This window comes from Doryrhamphus excisus, linkage group LG5 (genome assembly GCF_037039965.1).
Source record: "Doryrhamphus excisus strain RoL-2023G ecotype Guam linkage group LG5, RoL_Dexc_Guam_v1.1, whole genome shotgun sequence".
Classification (NCBI taxonomy): domain Eukaryota; kingdom Metazoa; phylum Chordata; class Actinopteri; order Syngnathiformes; family Syngnathidae; genus Doryrhamphus; species Doryrhamphus excisus.
The window spans coordinates 4,988,458-5,004,516 of NC_136361.1; the positions used below are offsets into that span (position 1 = coordinate 4,988,458).

Consider the following 16,059-nt stretch of genomic DNA (forward strand, 5'->3'; position numbering starts at 1 on the left):
ACGAGGTGATATGACCATACAATGACATAATGGCTACCATAGTCACTGTCAATATAGTGATGGCGACCAGCCAAGTAAAATAGATGTATCTTTAGAAACATAATTAAGTTTGATTTATAGCCAATCAAAGCGGCTAATTCAGCCAGTACTAATATCATAAAACCATGATTAGATCTTTCATAAAGAGCATTATAGGCGGACATCTAATCCTTCATACCGTATATGTACTTTGATAATGCAATCGGGGTTGTTTTCTACAGCGCATCTCATTATTGTATGGCGCTAATGTATGAGCTTGTGCTCTGTCATTTTTATTAATGCAAGCAGTCAAGTTCATTGCCTGCCATATTTTGTTGGAAAACAATTTTGTTGAAAAAAATATTGCGTGAACGTGCACAGTCATGCCTTTCCTCATTATTTTTCTTATTAATATTCCCCTTGTTTCTCTCAATGGAGGAAGAAAACATGGAGCTTGTGATGTTGTAATTGCAGTGTAGAATGTAATAAATAGCATTATAAGCCTTATTTGATAAAAAGAAATATGAATGTAAAGCATCATAAAAAAATGTATACAGTATAATCACAGTTTTTTGTTATAGGTGACAATTGGTGTTATATTTTTGGTGTGATGTGATAGATATGTAGCATTCAAAACTGGCCACTAGGTGTCAGTAAGGTTACTGTAATGTTTGGTGAGACACACAAGCACCAGACTTGATCGTTTGATTAAATTTCTGTGAAAGTTATGGTTTATTTTTGTGTATGAGAGCATTAAAAAAAATTATCACAAATGTTTGGCTTATTTTTTAAATAAATTTTTATAATATTTATATTTTTTATAATGTTTATAATATTATAATTTTTATATTTTTTATAATTTTTATAATTTTTTTTAATGGCTGCACGAGGGTCAAGTGGTTAGCGCGCAGACCTCACAGCTAGGAGACTAGGGTTCAATTCCACCCTCGGCCATCTCTGTGTATGGTGGGTGCATGCGTGGGTTTTCTTCGGGTATTCCGGTTTCCTCCCACATTCCAAAAACATGCTAGGTTAATTAGCCACTCCAAATTGATCATCGGTATGAATGTGAGTGTGAATGGTTGTTTGTCTATATGTGCCCTGTGATTGGCTGGCTGGCAACCAGTCCAGGGTGTACCTCGTCTCTCGCCCAAAGACAGCTGGGATAGGCTCCAGCACCCCCAAATTAATGAATGAATGTTTGACTTATTTTTAAAATTAATTTTAATAATTTTAATAATTTTAATAATTTTAATAATTTTAATAATTTTAATAATTTTAATAATTTTAATAATTTTAATAATTTTAATAATTTTTATAATTTTAATAATTTTCATAATTTTCATAATTTTTATAATTTTTATAATTCTTTACTTACATGCACGCCCATGCTTATGTTGTTCACAGATGAATCCGTAGGGGATTTGCTGTGTCACTCATTAGCATATGATTGACAGCTGTTGATTTATCTTCATTTTAATTTATTCCCGCCTGAGGCAACAATGGGATAATACAGTCCATTTAATGACTGCGGCATCTTTCATTATGAATCATCCCACTTGTGTGTGGTCAAGCCTCAGCGTCTATGTGATGAATATGGCATGTCAGGCCATGTATGCGTTTAACTCGCTTGCACACGCGTGTGAATGTCGTCCCGCGGGGAAGGTCAGGGACATTAGCGAGATCAAGTAAAGTGGTCTTGTTCATTTTATTAACTGTCTTCCTGATTACATTTCACCCTGGGGGATTCTTCCTCCATTAGCCAGGTCAGCACCAGCATAGATTAGGATTCTGTTTTCCGTCTTAAAGGTGCATGCAAGCAGGAAGGACGCGGGGACGTAGAGATGGCTTAACAATGGCGGAAACGTCATTTCTTGCAGTATTAACATGGCGGCAGATTTACTGTATTCATTCTTCAATTTGTTAGTTTCATAACCTTTTTTGCATAGAGAACCCATAAAAAGCCAATTTAAAATACATAATCCCCGCCATTTTGGCCTTTAATACTGTCTATTATTTATCTGAAAATATATATATTGAAGCACATTTGACTTATTTGCCTAAATTCAGCATTTTCAAGCATAAAAATGTCTAATTGGTTCCTTATTGGGAATTTTTTTACATTATTAGAGCTCTCCAGACATAAAATAACACCCCTATAGTCACTCTTTTGCTTGTACCACTCAATAATACTGCATGTGGAGGAGTGGTTAGCATGTAGGCCACACAATCAGGAGATCGAGGTTCGATTCTCTGCTTGCTTGTGTGGAGTTTGCATATAGTCTGCATATTCCGGTTTCCTCCCACATTCCAAAAACATGCATAATAGGTTAATTGGGAACTCCAAATTGTGAGGATAAGCAACATAGAAAATTGATTGAATTAATATTATATTGATGAGACAGAAGCCACCACAGGAAATACAGTACAGAAACCGGAAGTTGTTTGGGGGGGCGGGGCAAAAAGTTTTCCAGTGCGTTGTATGTCTTATTTGTGTCTTACATGTCATATTTTCTCTTATGTGTACTATATTGGGTAATAAGAGTGCAAAGGTGTAAACTATAGGGGTGTTATTTCATGTCGAGAGGGCTCTAATAATGTTAGCAGCTTTATTTAGAAGGTCAGATTTTTTTTTTAGTTCAAGTACAGAAATCGAAAGTTAGTGGACGGGGGGGGGGGGTTCCAGTGCCTCGTATGTCTTATTTGTGTCTTATAGTATGTCTTAGTTTCTCTTATGTGTACTATATTGGGTAATACAAGTGTAAAGGTGTAAACTATAGGGGTGTTATTTCATGTGGAGAGGTCTCTAATAATGTTAGAAGCTTTATTTAGAAGGTCAGAATTTTTTTTTAAGTTCAAGTACAGAAACCGGAAGTTAGTGGATGGATTGGGGGGGGGGCTTTTCCAGTACCTCGTATGTCTTATATGTCTTATTTTCTTTTATGTGTACTATATTGGGTAATACGAGTGTAAAGGTGTAAACTATAGGGGTGTTATTTCATCTGGAGAGGGCTCTAATAATGTTAGAAGCTTTATTTATTTAGAAGGTCAGAATTTTTTTTCAAGTTCAAGCGATAAAAATATTAACTTATTTAATGAACTTACCCAGCTCCTAATTGCCTCTGTTTGGCTGAACCAATTGCCAAGTCGTGTCAACCAGCTCCACGCTCGCCACCGGTGGGGATTTTCCTGATTCAAACCCCTAGATCCACAACGTTCTTTTAACTTTAAAATCAATTACGGACGAGGCTTCCTCTCCAGCTGCTCTCAGTGAGACCCGGCATCGCTCACAGCGTCCGACAAATGAATGATGAATGCCTGTCTTGAATTGATTGAAGTGTATTCATCATTTGCTCGCCCGCCTGCAAATACAGACTCAGTCATTGCGGCACTCATTAACTGGCATAGCGGCACACATATACTGTGTGTGTACCTGCACCCCCCAACCCCCCTACCCCCCTCTAGACAGCGATTTAACATGAATAACGCTCACTAATAGCCGCCACATTGTTTAATGATGATCTTCCCACAGACAATAGCTGGTTATGCAATCTGAATGCACATTTAATGCACATTTGTCCCCTTGGAAAACATATTTGGTTCTACCATATGTTACGTATTGTGTGGAAATATGGGGTAATAACTAGAAATCAACCGATATATCGCCGATATATTTTTCTGCCGCATGATTTACAGACAGGCATCAGCCGGGCAGCTATGTGTTGCCGGAAGACACTGCAACACACGCAGTCACGGCACCCCTCCAACACATCATAACAAGGGTATGTTTTCAACTTTAATTTAGCCTCTAACAGTTAGGTTTAGTTAAAATAATGCCACCTGCTTTGAAATAGGTGACATGAATGTCAAGTAAAAGAATATGCCTGCCGTTGAGATTTAAATGAGTTACCGCTAGCATACCAGTTTAAGTCATGGTGTGACAACAAGAAATCCCAAAAACATCACATACCAACGCAACAGACGAATAAAAGCATTGTAACTAATTCAGCAGACCAAGAATGAACAAATATGCAACTTTAACTACAAAATGACAAACTATTTACATTGACGGTGCCGCAAAGCACGCCGGGAACCAGGAAGTGCTCCCAGCGACGCTACAATATAGATTAGTTTGTGGGTCTGAAAGTGCCTACCGTTGGAATTTGGGAGCTGTTGATGTAGTTGGAGGCTAATATTACCAACACCGCTTTAATGGCAACGTTGGCAATTCAGTCCCATCGTGTTTGTCGGAGTTTCATTCAGCGAACGCCGGGCTGAAGTTAAATGCGTGTCCTGTTGTGTGCGCCTTCTCCGAGCACGCATGCGCACACGCACACACACCGAAGGAATTGGAGCAGCCGTGCCTGCTTATCAGAGGTCTTTAGCGTGCACAACACCAACTTTAATGATGAGAGAAATGTTTTATATATCTTACTAAATTGTGTTTGTGTGTGTAACTATAATAACTATAATATACTAATATACTAATAACTATAAAAGTATAACTATAAAACTATAACTATAAAAGCAATCTTCACTCGCTAAATGTACTGCAAAAAAGGTCAGTAAGGATAATTCATAATGCCGCCTATAGAGAACATGCAAACTGTCACGGTCGGGCTTGAGAGCTTTACGGTTCGACCCCAACCGAAAAACCGAAATTTTAATAATAATAATAATAATAATTGCAGCAACAGGCTAAAGCAACTCACCCATAGTGACTAAAAATAAAAATAAAAATAAAAATAAAAATAAAAATAAAAATAAAAATAAAAATAAAAATAAAAAAATAATTTGATTAAAATTAAACATATAAAATAAAATAATTTAAAACATTAATAATTACTTAAATAAAGAAAAATAACTCAAATTATATTTATATAAAGAAGAAGTGAACAAATGTAACAGTTACTGATTGTAAAAGTACCAGATGGAGGGGACAAAAAAATAAAATAAAATTGAATAAAATTGAATAAAATTAAATAAAATAAAAAAATACAACTTAAACTATATTAGGAAAGCAGGAAGTGAACAAATGTAACAGTTACTGATTGTAAAAGTACCAGATGGAGGGGTAGGATTTAATAAGCTTTGCTTCTTCCTACTCCTTTTGGACATGTGGATCTGTGAACTTATTATGTGATGCATTCAATTGTAATCTGATGCATGTTCAAATGAAATTAAACCATTGCCATTACCATATTTGACATTTGAAATTTCCCACTAGTCAGTATAGTATATAAGGAATAACATCAAGAAAGGTGCATCATTTCTTGAATAAAGAGGAAATGCATGGCTGTATATGTCCAAAACATAAGCGGATGCATCATGGTTTGACACATTACGCAATAGAAAAGAAAATAAAATATTACATAAGTTTGGAAACCATGACATTTTTCAAACTTGGGGAATCCTAGCCCCTAAAATCACTCGCATCCGGTCGTTGTCCTCGTATAAACTCCATTTGAACCCTTCGTTGGCGCATCCTACAGATCTTGCAGATGCAACGTTGAAACTGTCAGACCAAAAACAAAGCTTTTTTTTTTTTATGCTCCGAGCCAACACAGCCACCAAACAATGCACTTCCCTCATTATGGAATACAACATTTAATGAGCGAGCACAAGGCAGGTGCAGTTTCACCTGTCAGCCATGTTGTCATCACTAAAATGGTCATCATGTTCCACGGGATATTACTAACTAGCTATTATGGAGTGATGGGCAGCCACAGAGGAGCCACTGAACGTTTCATCTGTCATTTGTTGACTTGTTACTGAAGTTGGATGGTTTTGCTTGGTAATTACCAACATAAAAGTCGATTTGAAGGTTTTATTACGCGGCGTAAAAAGTGAACTGTGCTGCATGAATGTTCCTTGCAGAAACTTCCTGTCCGCATCTTTTGGGGTTGCTTTATAATGAAATTCGATACAATTGGAACCCTACTAGAGCGACTGCCGGGGTTTATATTATTTTTGACTTCCATTCATATAAACTATAATCACCGTCAACAAACATTACTGCCACTAACAGATATTTATGCTGCTTGTCCTTGTCAGATAATTATCCAAGGGTGGCAGTAACATGAACATTATGTCTTTAAGCATTAAACGTGAGGCACTAACGCTGCAATATTAAGTAAACGTTTGCAGCAAATCTTTCAGTATCAATGGGAAGGCTGGGTTAGAATAAGTATTAGTCTGCTGTCTTTTATAAAGATAAATGTATGAGGTCATTCTTGTGGATAACTATCACTGTGATGGTGAATCATGCTCTAATTGACGACACAGAGACAATAGAACACCAGCAGAAGACGAGGCCGGATTGAAACTGGAAGTATTGTAAATATTGACGGCCAGAGGTGTTGTTTGACTCGACACAGTGCCACTGAGGACAAGACAGGAAGCAGAACTGGATTTAGCAGAGATGAGGAGGCTGAGGTTCTCATTGGGAGTGACCGGGATGGATAGGATCAGGACCGAGTACATCAGAGGGACATTATTAGTTACAATATTATGGGAATAAAGTTATAACACATGAGGAAAAAAATTACAAAGAGTATTTAAGATGAGGATGCTGAGGTACTCATTGAGAGTGACCAGGATGGATAGGATCAGGACCGAGTACATCAGAGGGACATTATATAGTTACAATATTATGGGAATAAGGTTACAACATCTGAGGAAAAAAATACAAAGATTATACAAGATGAAAATGCTTTGGTACTCATTGGGAGTGACCGAGATGGATAGGATCAGGACCGAGTACATCAGAGGGACATTACATGTTAGAGGCCTTGGAGAAAAGTCAGATTTGCGAGAAGAAATCATCGGAAAATATCAGATGTCATCAAAATGTCATTTTATGAACACAAAGTCAAAAAGTCGTATTTTAAGGAAAAAGTCTCAATTTCCTGAGAATAAACTTAAAATATTATGATGGAAAATAAAATAAAATAAAATAAAAATAATTTTAAGTTATTTTTGGAGCATAAAAAAGAAGAAAATGTCAAAATAAACGAACAAACGAACATTTGAAAATAGTTACAATGTTTAAAAAAATTACAAATATTATTTAAGATGAAAATGCTTCAGTTCTCATTGGGATTGACCGGGATGGATAGGATCAGGGCCGAGTACATCAGAGGGACATTACACGTTAGAGGCCTTGGCGATAAAGCCAGAGAAAAGTCAGATTTACAAGAAGAAATCATCGGAAAATATCAGACGTCATGAGCACAAAGTCAAGAAGTTGTAGGAAAAAGTCTCAATTTCCTGAGAATAAACTTGGAATATTATGATGGAAAATAATTTTAAAATAATAAATAAATTTTAAGTTATTCTTGGAGCATAAAAAAGAAGAAAATGTCAAAATATGGCAAATGAGCATTTGAAAATAGTTACAATGTTTCAAAAAATTACAAAAAGTCTCAATTTCCTGACAATAAACTTGGAATATTATGATGGAAAATAAAATAAAATAAAATAAAATAAAATAAAATAAAATAAAATAAAATAAAATAAAATAAAATAAAATAAAATAAAATAAAATAAAATAAAATAAAATTATTGGGAGTGACCAGGATAGATAGGATCAGGAACAAGTACATCAGAGGGACATTACATGTCAGAGGCCTTGGAGACAGACAAGAAGAAATCATCAGCTGGGATAGGCTCCAGCACCTTCTGCGACCCTTGTAAGGATAAGCTGTAAAAAATGAATAAATGAATGAATGAATGAGTTAAAAACAACATATTTTACTCCCAATGTTGTGCTCGCAGACAAAGAAATGGGTGAAAAAGAAGCTGAAATTTAGGCGAGAGGGTGATTTAAAAAGATGGGAGTGAAAGATAGCGAGGCAGGAGAGTGCAAAAAGAAAGGAACGCTCCATCGCCTGAGTCAACCTTTACAGAAATCAATAACTCAAGCTAAGATGGAGACAGCAGGGCAATGAGGGAGAGAACAGAGCGATGGGAATACCAACGGGGAAAAAGAGAGCGGAGTCGAAAGAGCAGACAAAGATGAAAACAGAATAGCGCATGTAAGAGAGGTGGAATGATGATCAGAATAAAGAAGGTTAGCAGGTCTTCGGACGCTCGTGGGGGGGAACCCACTGGGTTGGTGTGTGTCTTGTCCCTGCGAGGGACCTCTTCACCTGCGGATTGAGCCGCAAACAAAGAGCGGTGACGGGAGTGGAGCAGAGGAGGAGAATGGTAGCGAGTTCGATGAGAGGGGAGTGTCAAAGGTTATTTTTTTTGTTCTCCTGTGAAAGAACCACTGTGGACCTCTCCGAAGTCTGCTCTTCCACTCAATACCTTTTTTAACCTCACTCGTCACCAGATTATAATCAATGCTTTCAGACCGGTCTCGCACAATTGCATGCGTGACATTTTCAAAGGTGGGAAAGTTTGATTTTTTTATTCACGGTGTATACCGACTACTATGCCTGTCCTGGTTTGTGGCTTATTTCAAGGTTTTCATTAAATAGAATGAATGGGCCTGCAACACAACACACACTAATGCAGAAACTTATGGAACCCTTTAAATCACTCACCATCTTCTGAAGACAGAGCTAAAACACAACATTTGACCAAAACAAATCAATAAATATGAGGAATATTCGCATTGCAGGCCCATAAAATAACCGGCAGAAGCATTAGTGTCAATGTCACTACAATTCATTCAAGTTGGGCACAGTTTGTGTGGCATTTCTTGCGGCAGAATAATCAATAATATGTATGAAGAGTAACAGGATGGGCTGAGCTTTACATGCAGGCCCATAAAATAACCAGCAGAAGCACTGGTGTCACTGTCACTGGAGAAGTATACGACTCGTACAAGTTGGGCCAGTTTGTCCAGTATTACATGTGACAGAATAAGATTTAATCAGTTACTTGTGAGACCCATGCAGGCCCATAATAACTGGCAGAAGGAATGTTTTCTTTAAGTGTACTATTCATTCAAGTTGGGCACAGTCTGTCCGGCATTTCTTGCGGCAGAATAAGAAATAATATATATAAAGAGTAATAGAATGGGCTGAGCTTTACTTGCAGGCCCATAATAACTGGCAGAAGGAATGTTTTCTTTAAGTGTATTATTTATTCAAGTTGGGCACAGTCTGTCCGGCATTTCTTGCGGCAGAGTAAGAAATAATATATGTGAAGAGTAAAAGAATCGGCTGAGCTTTACTTGCAGGCCCATAATAACTGGCAGGAGGAATTTTCTGAGTGTCATCCAAGTTGGACTTGGTGTTTGTCCGGCACTACTTGGGAGAGAATATGATACAATATAAAGTCTATGTAGAATAAGAGGATGGGCAGCACTTTACTTGCAGGCCCATAATAACTGGCAGGTTGAATGGACTCATTGAGTATATGAGTCATCCAAGTTGGACACTGTTTGTCCAGCATTATTTGTCACAGGATATGACAGAATAAAACATGTTTGCAGAATAATACGAATGACAGCACTTACTTGCAGGCCCATAATAACCGGTTGAATGGACTCATTGAGTATGAGTTATCCAAGTTAGGTACTGTTTGTCCGGCACTACTTTGGACAGAATATGATACAGTATAACGTTTATGTAGAATAAAAGGATGGACAGCGCTTTACTTGCAGGCCCATAATAACTGGCAGATTGAATGGACTCATTGAGTATATGAGTCATCCAAGTTGGGCACTGTTTGTCCGGCATTACTTGCCACAGAATATGACAGAATAAAACACGTATGCAGAATAATAGGATGGACAGCACTTACTTGCAGGCCCATAATAACTGGCAGGTTGAATGGACTCATTGAGTATGAGTCATCTAAGTTGGACACCGTTTGTCCGGCATTACTTGCCACAGACTTGTATGCGGAATATGCAGGCCCATAATACCTGGCAGGCACAATGGCACCCATGCATGAGCAATCTCATGCTAACTTTTGTGGATTGTGTCGAGGTTTTTCTCTATTTTTGTTGTGCAGTTGAGTGTACAACACGTTCAGGTTGGGTTGCCAGTGCGTGCACTCGCGCATGACCAAGCACACCATAAGATTTTTTGCACTTTTTCGACCGGTTCTGTTTGAGCGCTTGAGTAAGCTAACGTTATCGGAATAATTCTATACCACTGCAAAGTACAACAATAAAGAAAGAAGAAAACACACAAGCTTCACTTCACACAAGAAGAAGAAAGCCTTGTAATGACGAGCATAGCACCCACTTGTCAAGTGACTGCACATCCCCCCCATCATGTGAGATATAAAAGAAAATGTCCGTGTGACTTGTTGACAACTGACAGACACAACAAAGACCGTGTCGAAACTCATATAAAGGAAATGAATTTAAATATCTGTCTAAAGTTTGAGCTGCTCTATTTTATATAAGCATCAGTTCTACAATATATGTAGTACTCTATTAACTATTAACTAAGGCTGGGGAGTGTCCCAAGATTTTTGTCCATATAAAGTACTTTTCCACACATAACTTCATCATCAATGTCCAAAAAACAGCCGTCTCTTTATTAATGCCTTCTGATGTCTGTGCTTTATAGAAGCCTTTTAAGGTTTGTGTTTACAGAGCGACAAATATCACAGCTTAGTGTTGCAGCTTTGATGAATTATTTTTATAATTTATTTTTGGAAAATATTAATGCACAACTTGGGAGTGATGGGATGTCGGAGGAGTGGACCTGTTTGCTTTTTTGCTATAGTGGAGCATGGAACCCAAATTGGAGGTTTATTAGACCAGGGGTGTCCAAAGTGTGGTGAGGGGGCCACTTTTTGCATGTATTTGTTTTTATTACTATTATCTAAAAATATAATTTAACCCAAAAAAATTTTTTTAATCAATAATGTTGTAAAATAAAAAAATTAGGTTGTGAAAAAAGAGAAAAAATTGGGGAAAAAAGTTGCAATTTTACTTGAATAAACTTAATATAATAATAATAATATATTATGAGTAAAACATTTTAGTAGCATATAGTTAAAATATTTAAGAAGGTTTATTTTTCGCCGTCGTATTCTGAGAAACAAACCAAAAATAAAGTTGTAATTTTTGGAAAATTTGGTTTAGGGGGGGTAAAATACTGGAATAATAAGTTATGAGTAATAATAATAATAATAAAAATAGTATTATGAGTACAAATAATGTCATTTTAGTAGCATACAGTTAAAATATGTAAGAAAAAATATTTTTTCAAAAAGTCGTATTCTGAGAAACAAACAAAAATAAAGTTGTAATTTTTGGAAATTTTGGTTGGGGGAGGGGGTAAAATAATGGAACAATAAGTTATGTGTTATAATAACAACAATAATAGTCAAAATAATGTCATTTTAGTAGCATACAGTTAAAATATTTAAGAAAAAATAATTTTTTTTAATGTCATATTCCGAGGAACAAACCAAAAATAAAGTTGTAATTTTTGGAAAATTTAAATCGGGGGGGGGGTAAAATACTGGATTAATAAGTTATGAGTAATAATAATAATAACAACAACAATAATAATAATATGCATAAAAAATAATGTCATTTTAGTAGCATACAGTTAAAATATTTTTTTAAATATTTAAAAAAAAGTAATATTCTGAGAAACAAACCACAAATAAAGTTGTAATTTTTGGAAAAATTTGGTGGGGGTTAGGAGGCGTAAAATACTGGAATAATAAGTCATGAGTAATAATAATAATAATAGTAATAATAATATGAGTAAAAAGAATGTCATTTTAGTAGCATACAGTTAAAATATTTAAGAAAAAATGTTTTTTTAAGTTGTATTTTTGGAAAATCTGGTTGGGGGAGGGGGGTAAAATACTGGAATAATTTTTTGTATTGACAAATGACTGAAAATGATTAGAATCTTTGTGTAAAATACCACATTTCTAAAGCTTTACTTTCAATCTCGGTAACAATATCCTGTATATATCTTTTTTTTTAAAAAACATTTTTCTGCTTTAACTGGAGTGTGAAGCAGCACATGTTCAATTATGTACAGTACACACTTTCACACAAGTCACACTATGTGGGTCACACTATGAAAAAAAAGTGCAGTATCAGGAAATGAAGGACCGGTGTGTATGTCGACAGTCGGAATCTTCACACCTCAACTGAACTTCCTCCCACATCGTGGCGATACGGAGAAGTTGTCCCTCTTCTCACAGCCAGTCTGTCACCTCTCTTATCTCCCTTGTCATGTCCTTATCCGGTGTGTCCGTCATTTTTCTTTTCTCCCGCTCTGACTTGTCATGTTTTTTTTCTTTTCTTTTCTTACAGCTTTGATTTTTTTTCCCACCCATGTCAGCTTCCTACATATTCATAAGCGTTGTTGTGAGTGTTGTCATGTATGACAAGCCTGAGGGGGGGGGATTCTACCGTTTCCACCTCCTCTTTTTGCTATTCATTAATCAAAAATTTACCACTTCCACACGGATAGGGAGGATAACTATTAACAGTTATTTAACCTTTAACATGAACATTAATCAAACGTAATATTTTTTTCTGGGTACATGATACACGCAGGTACACGCGTCCCGCGGGCCAAATGTGGCCCGCAGGACACTAGTTTGAGGCCCCTGCGAAGAGGGTGTGGTATTGTGTCCTTAGTCCGGGCGACACACACCAATTTAGGGCCACAGCTATTGATATTAATTCCATTTCCACGTCCTTTTTTTGCTATTCATTAATCAAAAACGTACCACTTCCACATGGATAGGGAGGATCCACACGGATAGGGAGGATAACTATGAACAGTTATTTAACCTTTAACATGAACATTAATCAAATGTAAATTTTTTTGTGGGTACATGATACACGCAGGTACACGCGTCCCGCGGGCCAAAAGTGGCCCGCAGGACACTAGTTTGAGGCCCCTGCGAAGAGGGTGTGGTATTGTGTCCTTAGTCCGGGCGACACACACCAATTTAGGGCCACAGCTATTGATATTAATTCCATTTCCACCTCCTTTTTTTGCTATTCATTAATCAAAAAAGTACCACTTCCACATGGATAAGGAGGATCCACACGGATAGGGAGGATAACTATGAACAGTTATTTAACCATTAACATGAACATTAATCAAATGTAAATTTTTTTGTGGGTACATGATACACGCAGGTACACGCGTCCCGCGGGCCAAAAGTGGCCCGCAGGACACTAGTTTGAGGCCCCTGCGAAGAGGGTGTGGTATTGTGTCCTTAGTCCGGGCGACACACACCAATTTAGGGCCACAGCTATTGATATTAATTCCGTTTCCACCGCCTTTTTTTGCTATTCATTAATCAAAAACTTACCACTTCCACACGGATAGGGAGTATAACTATTAACAGTTATTTAACCTTTAACCCGCAGGACACTAGTTTGAGGCCCCCTGCCTTGATATGAAAGTTTAATGTTTGATATGGATGCTGTATGGTATCATGTACCCGGAAAAAAATATTACGTTTGATTAATGTTCATGTTAAATAACTGTTAATAGTTATCCTCCCTATCCGTGTGGAAGTGGTAAGTTTTTGTGCTTTTAAAGTTTAAAGGAAATAACTTGGAGGCTACCGTTTAGGTCGCTAGCTCTGTAGTTTGCGAGTTAGCGAGTTAGTGTCTCAAGACCCTGCAGTTGCGCAATATGTTGTAAATAAAAAAAGTATAAATGTGATTATAGTTGTGTTTTGTCATGTCTACAGGGCTCTAATAATGCTTTGTTCATTTTAATCTGAAAAAAATAATTTATTCTAATATAAATTTTACCCCTTTTTTAATTATTTGCCGTTTTATTATTATTATATTTATTTATTACTGATTGATTGATTTTCTTTATTCTTGATCTTATTTTGTGTAGAAAAATAAAAATGAAGATATTTTTCTTTATTCTTGATCTTATTTTGTGTAGAAAAGTGGAATGTTTTATCAGAGCTTTTCTTGTAGAAAATCGGAACCAAAGCAAAGTTTATTCATTTTTCTGTTTTTTAATAAATGCGGTTTTGTTTTGTTTTTTTGGAAAACCTGATGCGGCCCAGCCTCACCCAGACCCTAGCTCCAGTGGCCCCCAGGTAAATTGAGTTTGAGACCCCTGATTTAATGGCTCAGTGATGACCTGCGACATGATGTGTGTGTGTGTGTGTGTGTGTGTAGACAGGCGCCCCGGTATGCATAGTGAATTTACTAGAGCATAAAGCTATGCCTAACAGCGGGCAAAGGAAACGCGGCTCATCCTGTGAACTGTCAGGGAGGTGCATCACGTTACGGGTGCTCTCAGGTAGAAAGTGTTGGAAAAACTCATTATTCTTCCCGAGGCCTGTCTGCTGCGTATGACGCGGACATCCTGACTTCCTGACTCAGTGAAAGCACCGGCAAGTAAATCTCACTCTTTGAATTCTTGATATTGTACTGACGACGATAGTCATATGATCGGTTAAAGGGGGGATATAGTGTGGTTTGGTTGAGTCGGAACACGATCCCAATGGTACACGTGGACCGGGAACGCTTGAGAGATGGGTCGGCCTGCAATGAAAAAAAGAAATTCGCATAATTAGCATAATCACGTCCGCACAAACAATTTTTATTTTTCAATGCATTACGTCTGCAAACGTAGCTTTTTGTTCTTAAAAACGGGTACAAGTATTGTTTTTTTGTGTTTCCTGCATGTGTATGTGCCATATAACACACAGGCTTACTGTACAGGTGGGCTACCCAGCATGCCTTGTGGGCATCGTGTGAATAGTTAAGTGTTTTTTTCTGTTGTTATATCTATATCACAACAGACCTCATTCAAAGACAGTAAAGTAAAAACAGGGAATTCTCCCAATGCTAACACGTGAGTCTACATTATGTCTTATTTATGTCTTATATGTTTTTTTTGTTGTTTTATATATACGTATATAACAGCAAACCTCATTCAAAGACAGCAAAGTAAAAACTGGGAATTCTCCCAATGCTAACACGTGAGTCTATATTTTGTCGTATTTATGTCTTATATGTTTTTTCTGTTGTTTTATATATACGTACATAACAACAAGCCTCATTCAAAGACTTTAAAGTAAAAACAGGGAATTCTACCAATGCTAGCACATGAGTCTACATTATGTCTTATTTATGTCATATGGTTTTTCTGTTGTTTTATATATACTTATATAACAACAAACCTAATTCAAAGACAGTAAAGTTAAAACAGTGAATTCTCCCAATGCTACCACGTGAGTCTATATTTTGTCTTATTTATGTATTATATGTTTTTTCTGTTGTTTTATGTATACATATATAACAAACCTCATTCAAAGACAGTAAAGTAAAAACAGAGAACTCTCCCAATGCTAACACATGAGTCTATATTATGTCTTATTTACGTCTTTTTCTGTTATATCTATATAACAACAAACCTCATTCAAAGGCAGTAAAGTAAAAGCATGGAATTCTCCCAATGCTAACATGAGTCTACATTATGTCTTATTTATGTCTTATATGTTTATTTTTTGTTGTTTTACATATATATAACAACAGACATCATTCAAAGTAAAAAAAGGCAATTCTCCCAATGCTAACATGTGAGTGTAAATTATGTCTTATTTATGTCTTATATGTTTTTTCTGTTGTTTTATATATAGGTATATAACAACAACCCTCATTCAAAGACAGTAAAGTAATAACAGGGAATTCTCCAAATGCTAACACGTGTGTCTACAATATGTCTTATTTATGTCTTATATGTCTTTCTCTGTTGTTTTATATATTTTTAACAACAGACCTCATTCAAAGACAGTAAAGTAAAAACAGGGAATTCTCCCAATGCTAACACGTGAGTCTATATTATGTCTTATTTATGTCTTATGTCTTTTTCTGTTATATCTATATAACAACAGACCTCATTCAAAAGCAGTAAAGTAAAACACAGAATTCTCCCAATGCTAACACGAGTCTATATCATGTCTTATTTATGTCTTATGTTTTTTTCTGTTGTTTTATATATTTTTATCAACAGACCTCATTCAAAGACAGTAAAGTAAAAACAGTGAATTCTCCCAATGCTAACACATGAGTCTATATTATGTCTTATTTATGTCTTATATGTCTTT

At 36.3% G+C, this 16,059-nt stretch overlaps 1 protein-coding gene and 1 long non-coding RNA gene across 4 annotated transcripts in view; one reads left to right on the forward strand and one right to left on the reverse strand.

Annotated features, from left to right (window-relative positions):
- LOC131108718 (uncharacterized) overlaps positions 1-4,322 on the reverse strand; it is a 40,536-nt gene extending 36,214 nt beyond the window's left edge. For both annotated transcript variants that reach the window (XR_009120521.2, XR_009120517.2), the window contains exons 1-2: positions 4,173-4,322; positions 3,124-3,380 (exon numbers count right to left, since the gene is read on the reverse strand). This is a non-coding gene — a long non-coding RNA (uncharacterized LOC131108718). The remainder of the gene's footprint in view (positions 1-3,123; positions 3,381-4,172) is intronic.
- cntnap2a (contactin associated protein 2a) overlaps positions 1-16,059 on the forward strand; it is a 350,688-nt gene that overhangs the window by 252,600 nt on the left and 82,029 nt on the right. The gene's annotated exons all lie outside the window — the stretch shown is intronic.